The following is a 15,720-nucleotide window of genomic DNA, read 5'->3' as shown; positions in this document are numbered from 1 at the left end:
GATGACTGATGGTTACTAGACTTACTATGGTGATCACATCATAAGCTATATAAGTGGTGAATCACTTTGTTGTTCATCTGAAACAAATGAAATATTATATACCAGCTATGCTTTACTATTTTTTTAAAGTTAGTTGATGAATAATTTTTAAAAAATTAAAAAGTCAATAGTGGGAAACAAATTTACTAGAAAACTTAATAAGAATTTAAATGTACAGCCATGGCTACTGACATTTCTGCCACTGGCCCTGGGGCTCCTATGTCCCAGGACGAATTGCCTCTGAAAGGTGATGCTGAGAGGATTGAAGAGGAGCTGGAAGAGGAAGACCACGAGAAGCTAAATGAGATCCTGGTTGAGAGACTCTGGGGTTTCACTGAGATGTTTCCGGGGAGGATCTGGTCCACAGCCAGAGCCACTTTTGATCTCTTCCTCTTTGTGCCTCAAAAAATGTGCAGGCCTTCCAGGACCCCTTGTGGATTGGGACAACTTCCTTCATGATCCTGTTTTGTTCTGTTGTCTTTGAGACTGAGAAGGTGCAGGGGGAGCAACAACAGCAGTAGCAGCGGCAGATACTTCCAGGGCCTAACACAGGTCTGCCAGGAGGATTGTCGGGGGCTCTACTTTCACTTCCTGGAAAGATCTATAACGTTACTGCTATATTTGACCTGTTTCAGTAGGAAAAGTTTGAAAATTCGGTAGTGTTTGAACCACTTTTTTTAAACTTGAGCACATTGACCTGTCTAAACCCAGTTGGGAGAGTTCCCCCCACATTGTCTCGTAGATTTCTTACTTGCAACTGTGCCCTCCAATCTACCCTGAATTACTACTTCTGTCCTCACTCTGATACCAGAGTGCAGCAATGCAGGCGGTTACTCCAGCTTTGGCCATCCCACGTCTCTGGCCAAACTGATTCCCAACCGGGTCTCCTTAGTAGCTCATTGTGGGGGCCATTGGAGAGGATGTACCCCTGACCATAGATGACTGTGATGTTTTGATGTACACACTGTATGAAATACAAAATGCATTACAGCTGCTGTGTAAAAGCAGCCACTGTGAACTTCTATGTGTGTTGGAAAACAGGGAGGGCTGGCAGCAGCTTAACCCACAGGATGGGCACTGTGAAGGGCAAAGCAGGAGCTTCCTTCCTCTGCACATTTGGCTGTTAGACCTGTGTGTATGTCTAAGACAATAAATAAAGTCAGTGGTCAAAAAGAAAAAAAAGAATTTAAATGTACTAAACATACATTATATTTCACAATTCCTTGTCTTTGAAAGTATATGTGCCTGAAATTGGCAATATCCTTGGAATGCAATTTCTTACTAATCACCTCTGAGCCCTACTCTTATACAGCCATCTTGTAAATGCTGATCACAGGTTTCCGATACAGCTCTAATATGCTTCAGCTTATTATTACTTAGGGTTCTTCTTGCATTGACACTATTAAAATAAAATATTACTTAAAATTTTAATGCCATAACATTTAATTGAAGAAGGAATGGCCAGCTTCTTCCTCCATAATTGAAAAAATATTTTATTTCAGATATTTTAAAACAAATTTTATTTACCATTCCTATTATTTTTAACTCTGACATCATCTATTTACTTCCAATCACTTTTGTACACACACCAACCTATAGCATTTGTCCACTTATGAACAGTATCAAGTACATTTTGGTCACCATAAAATATATTTGTCACAAATCATCTTGATACAGTAGAATGATCTAGACTAATTTTGTAAATAGTATGAAGTTTCTTCTATTGAATGAGCAAATAGGTACATATACATATTTACCTATATATATTTATGATATATAAATAGGTAAATATAGTATTGGAAGTTTTAGCCACAGTGATTAGACAAGAAAAGGAAATAAAAGGCATCCAAATAGGAAAGGAGAAAACAAATCTGTCACCGTTTGCAGATGTCATGATAGTGTACATGGAAAATCCTATAGACTCTAGCAAAAAACTGCTTGAACTAATAAATTAATTTGGCAAAACAGAGGGTTATAAAGTCAATATCCAGAAATCAAAAGCATTTTTGTATACTAACAATGAATCAGCAGAAGCAGAAATCAAGAAAAAAATCCCATTTGATATAGCAAAAACAAAAATAAAATACCTGGGAATAAACCTAACCAAGGAGGTAAAAGACCTGTATGCAGAAAATTACACAGCACTGAAGAAAGAAATCAAGGAAGACACAAACAAATGAAAACATATACCGTGTTCATGGATTGAAAGAATTAACATCATCAAAATGTCCATACTACACAAAGCAATATACACATTCAATGCAATACCTATTAAAGTACCAATGGCTTATTTCAGAGACATAGAACAAACACTTCAAAAATTTATATGGAACCACACATGACCCCGAATAGCAGCTGCAATTTTGAAAAAGAAGAACAAAGTAGGAGGGATAAAAATACCTGATATCAAACTGTATTACAAGGCCACTGTAATCGAAACAGCATGGTACTGGCATAAAAACAGGCACATAGACCAATGGAACAGAACAGAGACCCCAGAAATCAACTCAACTCTCTACAGTCAATTAATATTCAACAAAGGGGGCAGTAACATAAAATGGAGTAAAGATAGTCTCTTCAACAAATGGTGTTGGAAAAACTGGACAGCTATGTGCAAAAAAATGAAACTTGAGCACCGACTTACACCATACACCAAAATAAATTCAAGGTGGATGAAAGACTTCAATATAAGCAGTGACACCATTAAAGTCCTAGAGGAGAACATGGGCAAGAAAATCTCAGATATTTCACACAGCAACATTCTTTACTGATATGTCCCCTAGAGCAAGGAATATAAAGGAAAGAATAAACAAATGGGATCTCATGAAAATAAAAAGCTTTTGCATGGCTAAAGAAAACAGTATTAAAATAAGAAGACAACCAATTCTATGGGAAAACATATTTGCCAATGATACCTCAGACAAAGGTTTAATCTCCAAAACATACAAAGAACTCACACAACTTCACTCTAAGAAGACAACTAACCCAATTAAAAAATGGGAAAAGGACTTGAACAGACACTTCTCCAAGGAGGACATACAGAATATCCAGAGACACATGAAAAGATGCTCAATATCACTAGCTATCAGAGAGATGCAAATTAAAACCACAATGAGATACCACTTGACACCAGTCAGAATGGCTATCATAAATAAAGCAACAAACAGCAAATGTTGGAGAGGTTGTGGGGAAAAGGGGACCTTAGTTCACTGTTAGTGGGATTGCAGACTGGTACAACCATTATGGAAAACAGTATGGAATTTTCTCAGAAAACTAAAAATAGATCTGCCTTTTGACCCAGCAAATCCACTGCTGGGATTATACCCTAAAACACAAATCCAAAAGAACCTATGCACCACAATGTTCATAGCAGCACAATTTACAATAGCCAAGAGCTGGAAGCAACCTAGGTGCCCATCAGTGAATGAATGGATAAAAAAATTATAGTATATATACACAATCAAATTCTATGCAGCAGAAAGAAAGAAGGAGCTCCTACCCTTTGCAACAGCATGGATAGAACTGGAAAGCATTATGCTGAGTGAAATAAGCCAGGTGTTGAAAGACAAATACCATATGATCTCACCTTTAACAGGAAGCTAAACAATAAAACAAACAAGCAAGCAAAATAAAAACAGACACTGAAATAGAGAACAGGGGGACAGTGACCAGAGTAGAGAGGGGAGGGACTTTCAGGGGGAAAAGGGGAGGGATTTAGAGGAACTGGTATAAAGGACACATGGACAACAACTAAGGGGGGTGGAAATGGGACAGAGGTGGGGAGCACAGGGGGTAGGCTGGGATGGGAGTGGAAGACGAAGAACTGTACTTGAAAAATAATAAAATAAATATCTGCATCAGAAAAAAACCAGAAAAATATATATAAATATATATTTATCTATTTATATATATAGTGTATATATGTGCACGTTATTTGTTAATTACTTTAACTTATTTTTTTATTTTATTGATTATGCTACAACACTTGTTCCAACTTTTTTCCCTTTGCCCACCTCCACCAAGACCCACCCTCTCTGCTCCCTCGGTTGACCCCCTCATGGTTGTCCATGTCCACGGGTTGTGCATAAATGTTATTTGATTGATCTCTTTACAATGTTTCATCCCACCATTCTCCCACTTTTTTGGCAGCTGTCACTCTATGTATCTAAACTTCTGTTACTATTTTATTTATTATTTTATTGTGCTCATTGGTTTCCACATATGAGTGAAATCATGCTGTATTTCTCTTTTACTGATTGGCTTAATTCACAGAACATAATTTGCTCCAGGTCCAATCCATGCTCTTGCAAAGTGTAAAAGTTTCTCTTTTTTTTTGTTCTATAGTATTCTGTTGTGTAATTGTACCACAGTGTTTTTACCTACTCATCTACTGATGGGCCCTTAGGCTGTTTCCAAATCTTGTTTATGTAAACAGAGCTGCTATGAGCATTAGAGTGCAGAAATTATATATATGTGTGTGTGTGTGTGTGTGTGTGTGTGTGTGTGTGTGTGTATTTTCGAATCCTTGGGGTATACTACCAGAAGTAGAATCACTGAAGTCAAAAGGTTGTTCCACTTTTAATTTAAAAAAAATAATACAATTGTCTTCTACAATGGCTACACCAAACTGCATTCCCATCAATATCCCACAGTTTCACCACATCCTTACCAACTGATGTTATTTGTTGATTTATTAATGGTAGTCAATCTGGCAGGTGTAAAATGATATCTCATTGAGGTTTTAATTTGCATTATTCTGATGATTAATGAAGTTGAGGCATTTATTCACATGTCTACCATCCCTCTGTATGTCCTCCTTGGAGAAGTATCTATTCCGGTTTTTTTCCCATGTCTTTATTGGGTTGTTTTCTTCCTGGAGTTGAGTCGTATTTGTAATTTGTAACCAGTGAGGTCAAGGAGGAGATCAAAATATTCCTGGAAACTAATGAAAATGAACACAAAGTGACCTAAAGTCAATGGGACACAGAGAAACCAGTTCCGAGAGGAAAATTTATAAAACTACAGTCCTGCCTCAAAAAGCAACAAAAATCTCAAGTCAATAACTAAACACTATATCCAAAAATATCAAGAGGAACAACAACAAACAAAAAGCCCGGAAAGACTAGAAAGAAGGAACTAATTAAGATTAAAGCAGAATTATGTGATATAGAGATTTAAAAAAAAAACAATTCAAAGGATCAACAATCACAGGAGCTGGTTCTGTGAAAAGATAAACAAAATTACCAAACCATTAACTAGATTCATCAAGCAAAAAAGAGAAAGGATAAAAGTAAATAAGAAATGAAAGAGATACCACAGAAATACAGAGGATTAAACGAAATTACTATGAACAACTATATGCTAATAAATGAGACAACCTGGAAGAAATAAATAAATTTCTGAAAATCATACAGTCTTCCAAAACTAAATCAGGAAGAAACCGAAAACCTGAATAAACTGATAAAAAGATAAGGAATCTAAGGAGTAATCACAAAAAATCCCAGCAAACAAAAGACCTGGACAAGATGGCTTTAAAGGCAAATTTTACCAAATATTCAAAGAACTAACACCTGTCCTTCTCAAACTATTCCAAGGAATTCAAAAATAAGGAAGACCCCCAACCTCTTTTTACAAAGCCAGTATTCCAAAACCAGGTAAAGACACATAAAGAAAAAAATTACAGTTTAATATCTCTGATGAATACAGATACTAACATTCTCAACAAAACACTAGGAAAACAGATCCAGCAATATATTAAAAAGATTATATACTATAATCAAGTGAAATTCATCCTAGGGATGGATGCTACAATATCTACAAGTCAATAAATATGATACATCATATAAACAAAATGAAAGATAAAAATCACATGATCATATCAATAGATGAAGAACAGGCATTTGATAAAATCCAACACCCATTTACAATAAAAACAGCAAAATAGAGACAGAGGGAGAATAACTCAATATAACAAAGATAATATAAGAGAAACCTACTCCCAACTTCATACTTAATGGGCAAACACTAAAAACATTTCTCCTAAGATCAGGAACAAGGTAAGGGTGTCTCCTTTCGCCATTCTTATTCAACATAGTACTGGAAGTTCTAGCCACTGTGACAAGACAAGAAAAAGAAATTAAAGGCATCCATATTGGAAAGGAGGAAGTAAATCTGACATTATTCACAAACAACATGATAATATGCATAAGGAAACCTATAGGCTACACCAAAACCCTACTTGATCTAATAAGTGAATTCAGCAAAGCAGCATTACACAGTCAATATTCAGAAATCAGTGGCGATGACAATAAACAATGAAAAAGAGGAACTAAAACAAAATCACCTACTGCAGCAACAAAAAAAATAATAATAAAGTACCTAGGAATAGATTTAACTAGGGAAGTAAAAGACCTGTACTCAGAAACTATAGAACACTGAAGAAAGACATAGAGAAAGATACAAATAAATGGGAACATATATACTGTTCATGGATTGGAAGAGTTAACATCATTAAAATGTCCATACTACCCAAAACAATCTATATATTCAACACAATTCCTATTAAAATATCAATGGTATATTTCACAGATCTAGAATGAATATTTCAAGAATTTGTGGACCCAATGGACCCCCCCAAAACCCAAATAGCCTCAGAAATTGTGCAAAAAAAAAAGAACAAAGTGGAGGTATCACCACTCCTGATAGCAAACTATACTACAAAGCCATTGTAATAAATACAGCCTGGTACTGCCATAAGAACAGACACATAGATCAATGGAGCAGAGCAGAGAGCCCGGGAATAAATGCACACCTATATGAGCAATTGAAATTTGACAATGGTGGCAAAAGCTTAAATGGAACAAAGACAGTCTGTTTAATAAATGGCTTTGGGAAACTGGATTGGTACATGTAAAAAAATGAAACTAGGCAGCAACTGACACCATACACAAAAATAAACTCAAAATGGATAAAAGACTTAAATTTAAGTCACAAAACCATAAAAATCCTAGAAGAAAACATAGGTAGTAAAATCTCAGATATACAATGTAGCAATATTTTTGCTGATACATCTATGGCACTGGAAACTAAGCATAAAAATAAACAAATGAAACTACATCAAGTCAGAAAGTGTCTGTAAAGCTAAAAAAAATCCATCGGCAAATGAATAGGGAACCCACCATATGGGAGAACATTTTTGACAATGATACATCTGACAAGGGCTTAGTCTCCAAAGTATACATTAACTAATTATTAATATTAAAAATTCAATTAAGATAGTATCATATGAAGATTCATCATCTGAGATTGTGCTTATATGATTGATTTTTTCAGCATCATTGGAGGCTAGGGTGCAGTTCTTTGTCATTTTGAATTCACCTTCTAATTTGTCTAATAACTGCAATAGATCTTCCTCTGTCAAATTTCTTCTGTTTGCTATTATGCAAGAAGGTGTGAAATCTGAATCCTCACCTGTTTATAAAGACTAAAATATTATATAATACTACAAATAATTTCTACAGAGTTATTCTGTACCTTTTTTGAAAACTGAAGCAGACCTTTTGGTAGAATATTTTAAAAAGTTAAGAATAACCAAAAAGGGATGATTTATTTCAACATTGTACCATTTTCTGGGCAATTTCACCATACTTCCCTTTTCACATTATTTTCATATTTTAGCATAGTCGGGATACTTGCTAAGTAGTAAAGAAATAATTAATATGATGATTAAATATAAAATATTTCAATACATAGGAAAAATATCAAAATTTTATGATGTATCATAGATTTACAAAATATTCAGTGATACCATGTTAATTTGCTAACTAGAATGTTTTATATTTAATTTAAAATTCTGTACTTTAGTTTTCTAAAAAATGTTTTAAAAATAAGAGTCATAAAATTCTGATTCTTACTGCATCCTTAATTGCTCAAAGAGAAAGTCAAGAACTAAAATCGGATGCAGTGGACCTTGATAGCACACATATACCAATGGTTAATATTTTCCACATTGAAAAGTACATTAAAATAAATGTATAATTTGCAAGTCCATCTCTGCTCTTAATGCGTCTGGGAAATACTGGCATTTAGATTACCCATTTAGCATGAAAATTGATGCTGCAGAGAATGGCCAGATGGTATGAACAACACATACCCTGTAGTGTGGTGACACTTACATAGTTACCCCATGAAGCAGTTGACTAAGATCTCACTTTACCTTTGGAGCAGATGTACATTTAACAGATACAAAAAAAAAAAAAAACTAATTCCTGGGATCATAACATAATACTTTTTAACAATTATTTGTGAGGAAATATATATTATATCTGAGTTAAATACCTAATATTTGGATTTTATATATATGCATATTTGTATATACATAAATATTTATATACACACATATAGATAATGTTTTGCCATTTTATATGCATTTTGCAATGTGTTTTATCTAAGTTTGCAGACCTCTGTTTAAGTAAATATGGAGTGAAAACAGACAAGAATTAATAGGTTCAGGTAAATTAGCGTCCTGCAACAATGCCTCAGGTTTGATTAGTCTTAATGGATTTCTGCTCTAAACATTTATCTACAAAACAAGACACAGGTACTCTTAAGCTTATAGGGCAGGCATTAACCTGGAGGTAAATACTTTGAAAATCATTGCATTAATTATTTAGGTAAAACTACTCTTTAAGAACCATTCAATTTAATCAGTTCTAAAACTTAAAGAAAGAAAAAATAGAGAGAATGAGGCTGCTTCCCTACCTGGAGAGATGGAAGTAATTAGAAAAATTTTATCGGATATTTACTACTTTGTATATTTTGTCAGTTACTTCAAGCATTTCTAGGAAAAAATACATATAGAGAGAAATAGAGACAGAAAATGCCCTTATAGTTTTCATAATATCAGTTATTCTATGAGTACAATATAATTTTCATCCATGTTTTTTGGATGCAAACATAAATGCTTATATTTGCAAAACACATGACTTACTGATATTTCATCCTAATTAATTTGATTTCTTCCACATCAAATCTAGTCAATATAGATGAGAGCACAAAGTGACTGATTAGACAGCTTTAATTTTCCTTCCTTCATCTGCCTCAGCAGACTAATTGATTACTTTCAAAATCAAAATCTTTATCAAAGTTCTCTTTTAAAAACTCCTGAGGGAATCATTAAAAATGCCATCACTAGTATGTTTCCCAAATTACCATCCCTGCTCAAGCACTCCTGTAAACAGCTAAAAAATATAGGTAGTTTTAAAGTAAACATATAAACTTAATAAAAAGAGTTCAGAATATGGAAATTAGATATCACATTCCTAGAGACAGTATAAATAGAACACTTTATTTGTCCATAACTTATACACATGGCTGAAGGGACAATACTAACTCTAGAGTGATCATCCCAAACTCTCAGTGAAAAACATCATATTTATTCTTGCCATAGTCCATGAATGATTCAATCATTTATGATGCTACCTCTCTTCTCTTTCCCAAATAGGTTCAGAAGAAGAGAAGCATACCCTGCTCTTTTAAACCTAGAACAGGTCCAAAAGCAAAGTCAAAATCAGGTGGGTCAGATTAAAATTCAGATACTAGTGAGACAATTGAAACAATTATAAATTGCTAAATATGACATTAGTGACAGTCATAGTACCAAGGAATTAAAAATTAGCTCAAAAACAAATAAGCAAACGAAAAATGCAAATGATGGAAAATGATTTGGAAGAAGGGCAGGGGTGGGGCATTCTTAAAAATTACTTCAACCTTAGTACGTTTTGTGGCTAGGGTTATTTACTGTGTCCACGTTAGAGGCTGGTGGATAAAAACAATGCAGCCCAGGGTCTCAGGGGATTAGGAGTAGCAGGAAGTTAAGGAAGATGAAAAAGGTTTGCATTTTCAAGGCAACTGAAGATAGGAAGTTGTGGATTTGATTCACCTGATAATTTTTGCCTAGTTCTTACAGGCAATTTTTCAACTTCCATCAGGAGTAGGTGGTGTGAATGTGTCAGATGGAAGGCCATGTGGCATTTGCAAATCACAATTTATCTCTGAAAACTCAATTTCTATCAGCATATAACAGGTAATTCTCTTGACATATTGTTAGGTGCTCTATTGCTCTTTTTGTGTGTCCTCAATATCATCTGGGTACTGATTAAACATTGATGTTTTGTTGCACAAAAGTGTCCTAGCAATAGGTATATTTATTATGAAGCGGCATCTTAAGAGTAGAAGTATATGTTGTGAATTGCTATCGGAGAACGAGGTCATGGCCAGAGAATGGGAAGGATTGGTAGTTTTCAATTTCATTCTAATAGAGTTGTGATACTGTATACATTTTCCCAAGGCCTGCTTGATATTTATTTCTTCATAGCAATTACCTTATGAGTGATAGCTAATGGACAGTCAGCTACAAAGAGGGGGCGTTTTGAAGATATTTTTCAATATTATAATACAACCTACAATGATAGTTGGTGATAAAATTGTTTTTGGAAACACAAAAATTCTTTGATGAAACGAGATAAATTCACCAAGGCAAACCAAAGAAATGATTAGAACATTACTGAAGAGGCCATGCCTTAACGGAAAATATAAATTTCATCATTATATCCAAGTCCAGTGGATAAAGAGTTGTTATGATTTACCTTTTGACAGGTGAGGCAAAATGATGGATTTGCAGCTAGTTTATTAAATTCTGCCCCCCCACCTGTAAGACTGAAGAGATGTGGATCAAATATGAAGGGTCAGATTCCGTAAAGCTCGGATGAGGCTAAAGTTTATTCTTCACTAAAGGACATCTATAGTGTGTATGTGCAGCCTGAGCAAGATATGGTAAAAGATTCTTGGAGAAAATTATTATGTGGAAGGAGATATAACAACTAAGAAGATGAATATTACTAAGAAATGCAAAGAACAATATTTCTACTGTGACAATTAAGTAAATACAGAGCAGATAAGAATAGACACTCCCCGGGTATAGTGTTTTCCATTAGTTATAAGATCAGTTGGACTATGATATGACAATATCAATTTTTCTTAAAGAACAAAATACAAATCATGGCCAAAATTAGATCATTTCCATTCTTTAATGGAAAGGGAAGAATCTCTCCCATGCTTTTCTCCATATTGAAAACATTTTTGAGTCTTTTTTTGTAATAACACTTTTTTAACTTTATTTTTATCTATTTTTTATTGTTGTCCAAGAACAGTTGTTTCCATTTTCACCCCTACATGCCTCCCCACCCCATCCATCCTTGCCTCCCACACTGGAACCTACTCTTTTTAGCATTGTCCATGTCCTTTATGAATTTCTTGAATGGCCTTTCTTCTATTTTTCCCCCATCATCTCTCTCTCCACTCTCCTCTCTGGTTACTGTCAGTTTGTTCTTTATTTCAGTGTCTCTGGCTGTATTTTGTTTGTTTTGTAAATTAGGCTCCACTTATAAGTGAGATCATATGGTATTTGTCTTTCACCACCTGGCTTATTTCACTTAGCATAATGCTCTCCAGTCCTATTCATGCTGTCACAAAGGGCAGAAAACTCACAGGACTCTACTCCAGGAAGACAAGCAATCCAATTAAAAAAATAAGCAAAGAACCTGAGCAAACACTTTTCCAGGGAAGTCATACAGAGGGCCCAAAGACATGAAAAGATGCTCAGTATCACTAGCCATCAGAGAGATGCAAATTAAAACCACAATGAGATACCAATTTGGACTGGTCAGAATGGCCATCATTACCAACAAACAAGTGCTGATGAGGTTGTAGAGAAAAGGGAACCCTAGTACACTGTTGGTAGGAATGCAGACAGGTGCGGCCACTGTGGAAAACAGCATGGAATTTCCTTAGAAAACTAAAAATGGTAACACTTTTAAAATCTCTTTATCTTTGCATTTCTCTGGCCAAAGTATGTCAAGTTTTCCTATCAATGAACCTGGGACCTGTAGGTAAATTGTAAACCCCAAATTTTTATGAGTTAAATTATAGAATGTGACTATTAATGTTTATTTAGATATTGAAATAACTAATTATTTCTTTGGGTAAATAGAAAATTAAAAATAAATTATTGTCAACTTTATTAAAAGTATAAATAAAGCAAAATGAGAAACCAGAGTACTTCAAGCTAAGGAAAAAATACATACGTGTTAGCCATGGAGAAGTAGACAAGGAAAGGTAATTTCATGCCAGTTTATAAGAAACAAAGCAGTTGTTGGGTCTTAAAAGTAAGGCATAAGGTGACACACCAGGGATACAAAAATTGTTTATAGAAAACAAATATTGAGACCAGTAATACAATTTGGCACATGTCCAGAAACTCTACCCTGAAGCAAGCTTACCTAGTAGGAAAGTCATACACTTATGAACAGATTATGCTTTGAGGAAAAAGTCCAACTTTGCTTCACACAGAGGCTAGATCAATAGAATAAAATGGAATCAAGCAGCCTTTCCATTTCAGAAATTCTGACCCCTTAGACTGCGTTATAGAAAAAGTAGCTAAAGAAATACAATCAGACCCCTCATTAAAATAATTGAGGTCATATGATGACAAATATTAAAGTAGCACATTCTCACCAATCACTTTAATAACTTTTATTTCAGTATGAGTAAAATAAAAAATTATTGGTAATTGTAGAGTTATGATAATCACAGCATTGGACACTAACTTTTCACATTTTCATCAGCGGGACATTTCTTAAGCTGGACATTCCCCAAACAGAGAAAAGTTACACGAGTTGGAGTAGGGTCAAAATCACCAACCCTGCCTACTCAGCTCTTTTATCTTTCCCTGCACTGATTCTTCATCCATTTCTGTGAAGACCGAGTTGAGTGGAACTCAGTCTGGAAACTGCTTATCTGAAGAATCCTACAAGGATAGAATTTAATGAGATATGACGATAATGGTCCTTTGGAAACTGACGGCTTTAAGATGAATATTATCAGCTACCTGTTTAAGTTAGTAAGAAGAATAACACATAGTGCCACTTTTCAACTCCAGTGTTCATAACCAGACTGCACACAGTCAGAAATATGCCACATGATTTACAAATGTGTTGAATATTTAAAAAATTATAATCTGGTTTAATATGGAAAACCCTGCATTTCAGCTATTTAACTCTACTACAAGGCAACAGTAAACTGAATTTGAGCATCTGCTGTCCTGATGGATTGAGCATGAGTTTTGAATCACCAATTTCTTCATCTTTCTATTTTTATATACCCTATATGATTCACCGATTTACTATATGCTTATATGTATAAATTTGGGATATGTGTAGGAGAGTAAAGGGTACCTAAGTCATAGTTTTTAATACAGATTCCCAACAATAATTGTTATGTTACTCAGAATCTTGGAGCCCTAATCTGTACAAAAGGGTAAAACAAATTACATTGCACACATTTGTAATGAGAATTGCATGAAATAGTATATTCTGAAAAAATGTATTTAAAAGGTAAAAGTGGAGACAATCACTGCATAACAAACCAAAATAACACTAAACATGCATATTTACTAATGGAAATTAAGATGAAAAAACCCAAAGCCATGATATTTTTACTTATTTACCACCCTTGATTCCTCATTCCACCATCACAATACCTTGGACAGTGTTATAAGCCTAACATGAGAATCTCAGGGAAAGCAGATGTTGTACCTCCAGTTTAGGTAAATGCAGTTGGATTTTTTGCAATTACATCAACATTGATAATTTCATTGAGCTACTAAGAAAGTGTTGCCATGTCCAGAAACATATTCTTGATTTGAGGTTATAGTACTCTTGTAACATTGACCAAATAACTTTAAAACTGAAAATCAGATAACTTATAAGATGCAATTAACTACTTTAAATACTCAACAACCAATTAACTTGGTGACTTTCTAGGAGTGACATGGGGAGATTGTGTAAAATGATGTAGAGAGAAGAGAATATTGGGCTAGCACCCATTAGGATTAAAGAACATTTTAATGATGAACATAATGAAGAGAATTTCATTAGCAGATAATTCATGCGTTTGATATATACCAATTAATTGACTGGAATAATTACTTGGCTCTGACTTTCATTTTAACTTTATTCCTTTCTTTTACATGGTTTTTAAAAGCACAATTATTAAGATAACTTGAACTCTAGTTTACATTACTTATATGGATTTAATTAGACACTGTAGGCAATATGTAACACCTATAGACAAAGGACCACGTATTACATTTTTCATTGTTTTTAGTCTTATAACTAAAAACAATAATCACATTTGTTAGATTCATGTCTAGGTACACATTCAAAAATGTAAAATAAATGTCCATTATAGCAAGTACAGTAGATGCATACAGCATGTTCTAAATGCCAGGATATAGCAAACCAAACCCACAAGAAATGTAACCATCTTGAAGAAGACACTCTAGTAGTGCAGCTGATAAACAAATAAGAAAAACATGTAGTATTTGGATAATAAGTACCAGGGAGAACAAATAAATGGGAGAGGAATGACATTGCTAGTGTGTCAGCAGGGAGCGGATTAGGTTTCCAACACAGTATTAATCTATGGATAAAGTGACAGGAACAAAATGACTTCACTGTGGTCAGGAAGTAAACTGTGGGTATATGTGTTGGGCAAAAGTAGGTTTAATCTTGTGTGTACACAAAACACACAGTTTATTTTTGTATTATTTTAGTACAACTATAAACCTACTTTTGCCCCAATCTGTATACATTAGGAAAAACAATCAAGCTTAATAGAAAATTTCTGAGCTATATAGTCCCTGGGATGTTTCTAAAAACAGCCTAAAGATATAATGACTAGAGAGAAATAATGGAGATTGAGATCAGAACCAAGAAATAATAAGAGTGCAGGATTACATAGAACATTTTAGATGTGCAAAAGGACTTTGGCTTCAATTTTGAGATGGCAAGCTGTTGATATTTAGTAGAACAATTACTTGGCTTTACTCATATGTTGAAAGTATTACTCTGGCTGTCATGTTGGGGATAGTCTCTGAATAGCAAAGGTAACAATAGATATGCTGGAGTCTATATAATGGTAAATGGTGGATGGTGGCTGGGTGACGATAATGGTTGATGAAAGACAAGTGTTCCAGAGAAGTTTGAATAGAGCGAATAGGAGTTGAATGCTAAACATGGAGAAGAGAAAAACAGGAATCAAAGGCGATTCCAAGTTCTTTACCCTGAGCAAGAAGATCAGGAAGTAAAAACATCCATTACCGATCAAATGGTCTGTCTTAAAATACAGTTTAAAATTCAAGTTACATCTACATCTGATTGCTAAATTATCTAGTGATGAAGTGAAAGAATAAGCTATGCCTTATATGAAGATTAATTTAGAAATTTGCTGAGTCAGAAAAGAGAACATGCTACCTACAATGCTCAATATATTAATTTTGACTGATTTAAATAAAGCCCTGATCTAGTAATTCTGGTTAATCTTAACTCTGTACATTTTACCAATAGAATATTTGACCTCATTACCTATTTTAAATTATTTTCCCTTTTCATTCTATACTCAGTTGCATTTGATGAATTAGCTTGTACTGCTGGAGCTAAAACAAAGACATCGGTACTCCTGCTTACCCACTTCACTTAAGAATTTAAATTAATTTTAAGGGCACAAAGGAATCATTAAACCTCATCTGTTCCAATATACTTATCTCTGAAAATGTGACAACAA

General features: G+C 34.3%; 1 pseudogene; it reads left to right on the top strand.

The window, feature by feature from the left end:
- Positions 1-219: 219 nt before the first annotated feature.
- LOC119050894 (mitochondrial import receptor subunit TOM22 homolog) lies at positions 220-677 on the top strand (annotated as a pseudogene).
- Positions 678-15,720: the final 15,043 nt, after the last annotated feature.

The sequence above is a fragment of the Artibeus jamaicensis genome, unplaced genomic scaffold (genome assembly GCF_021234435.1).
Source record: "Artibeus jamaicensis isolate MK-2021 breed Jamaican fruit bat unplaced genomic scaffold, CSHL_Jam_final contig_76, whole genome shotgun sequence".
Classification (NCBI taxonomy): domain Eukaryota; kingdom Metazoa; phylum Chordata; class Mammalia; order Chiroptera; family Phyllostomidae; genus Artibeus; species Artibeus jamaicensis.
The sequence above is the reverse complement of the archived record's forward strand: the minus strand, read 5'-3'. Positions and strand labels throughout refer to the sequence as shown.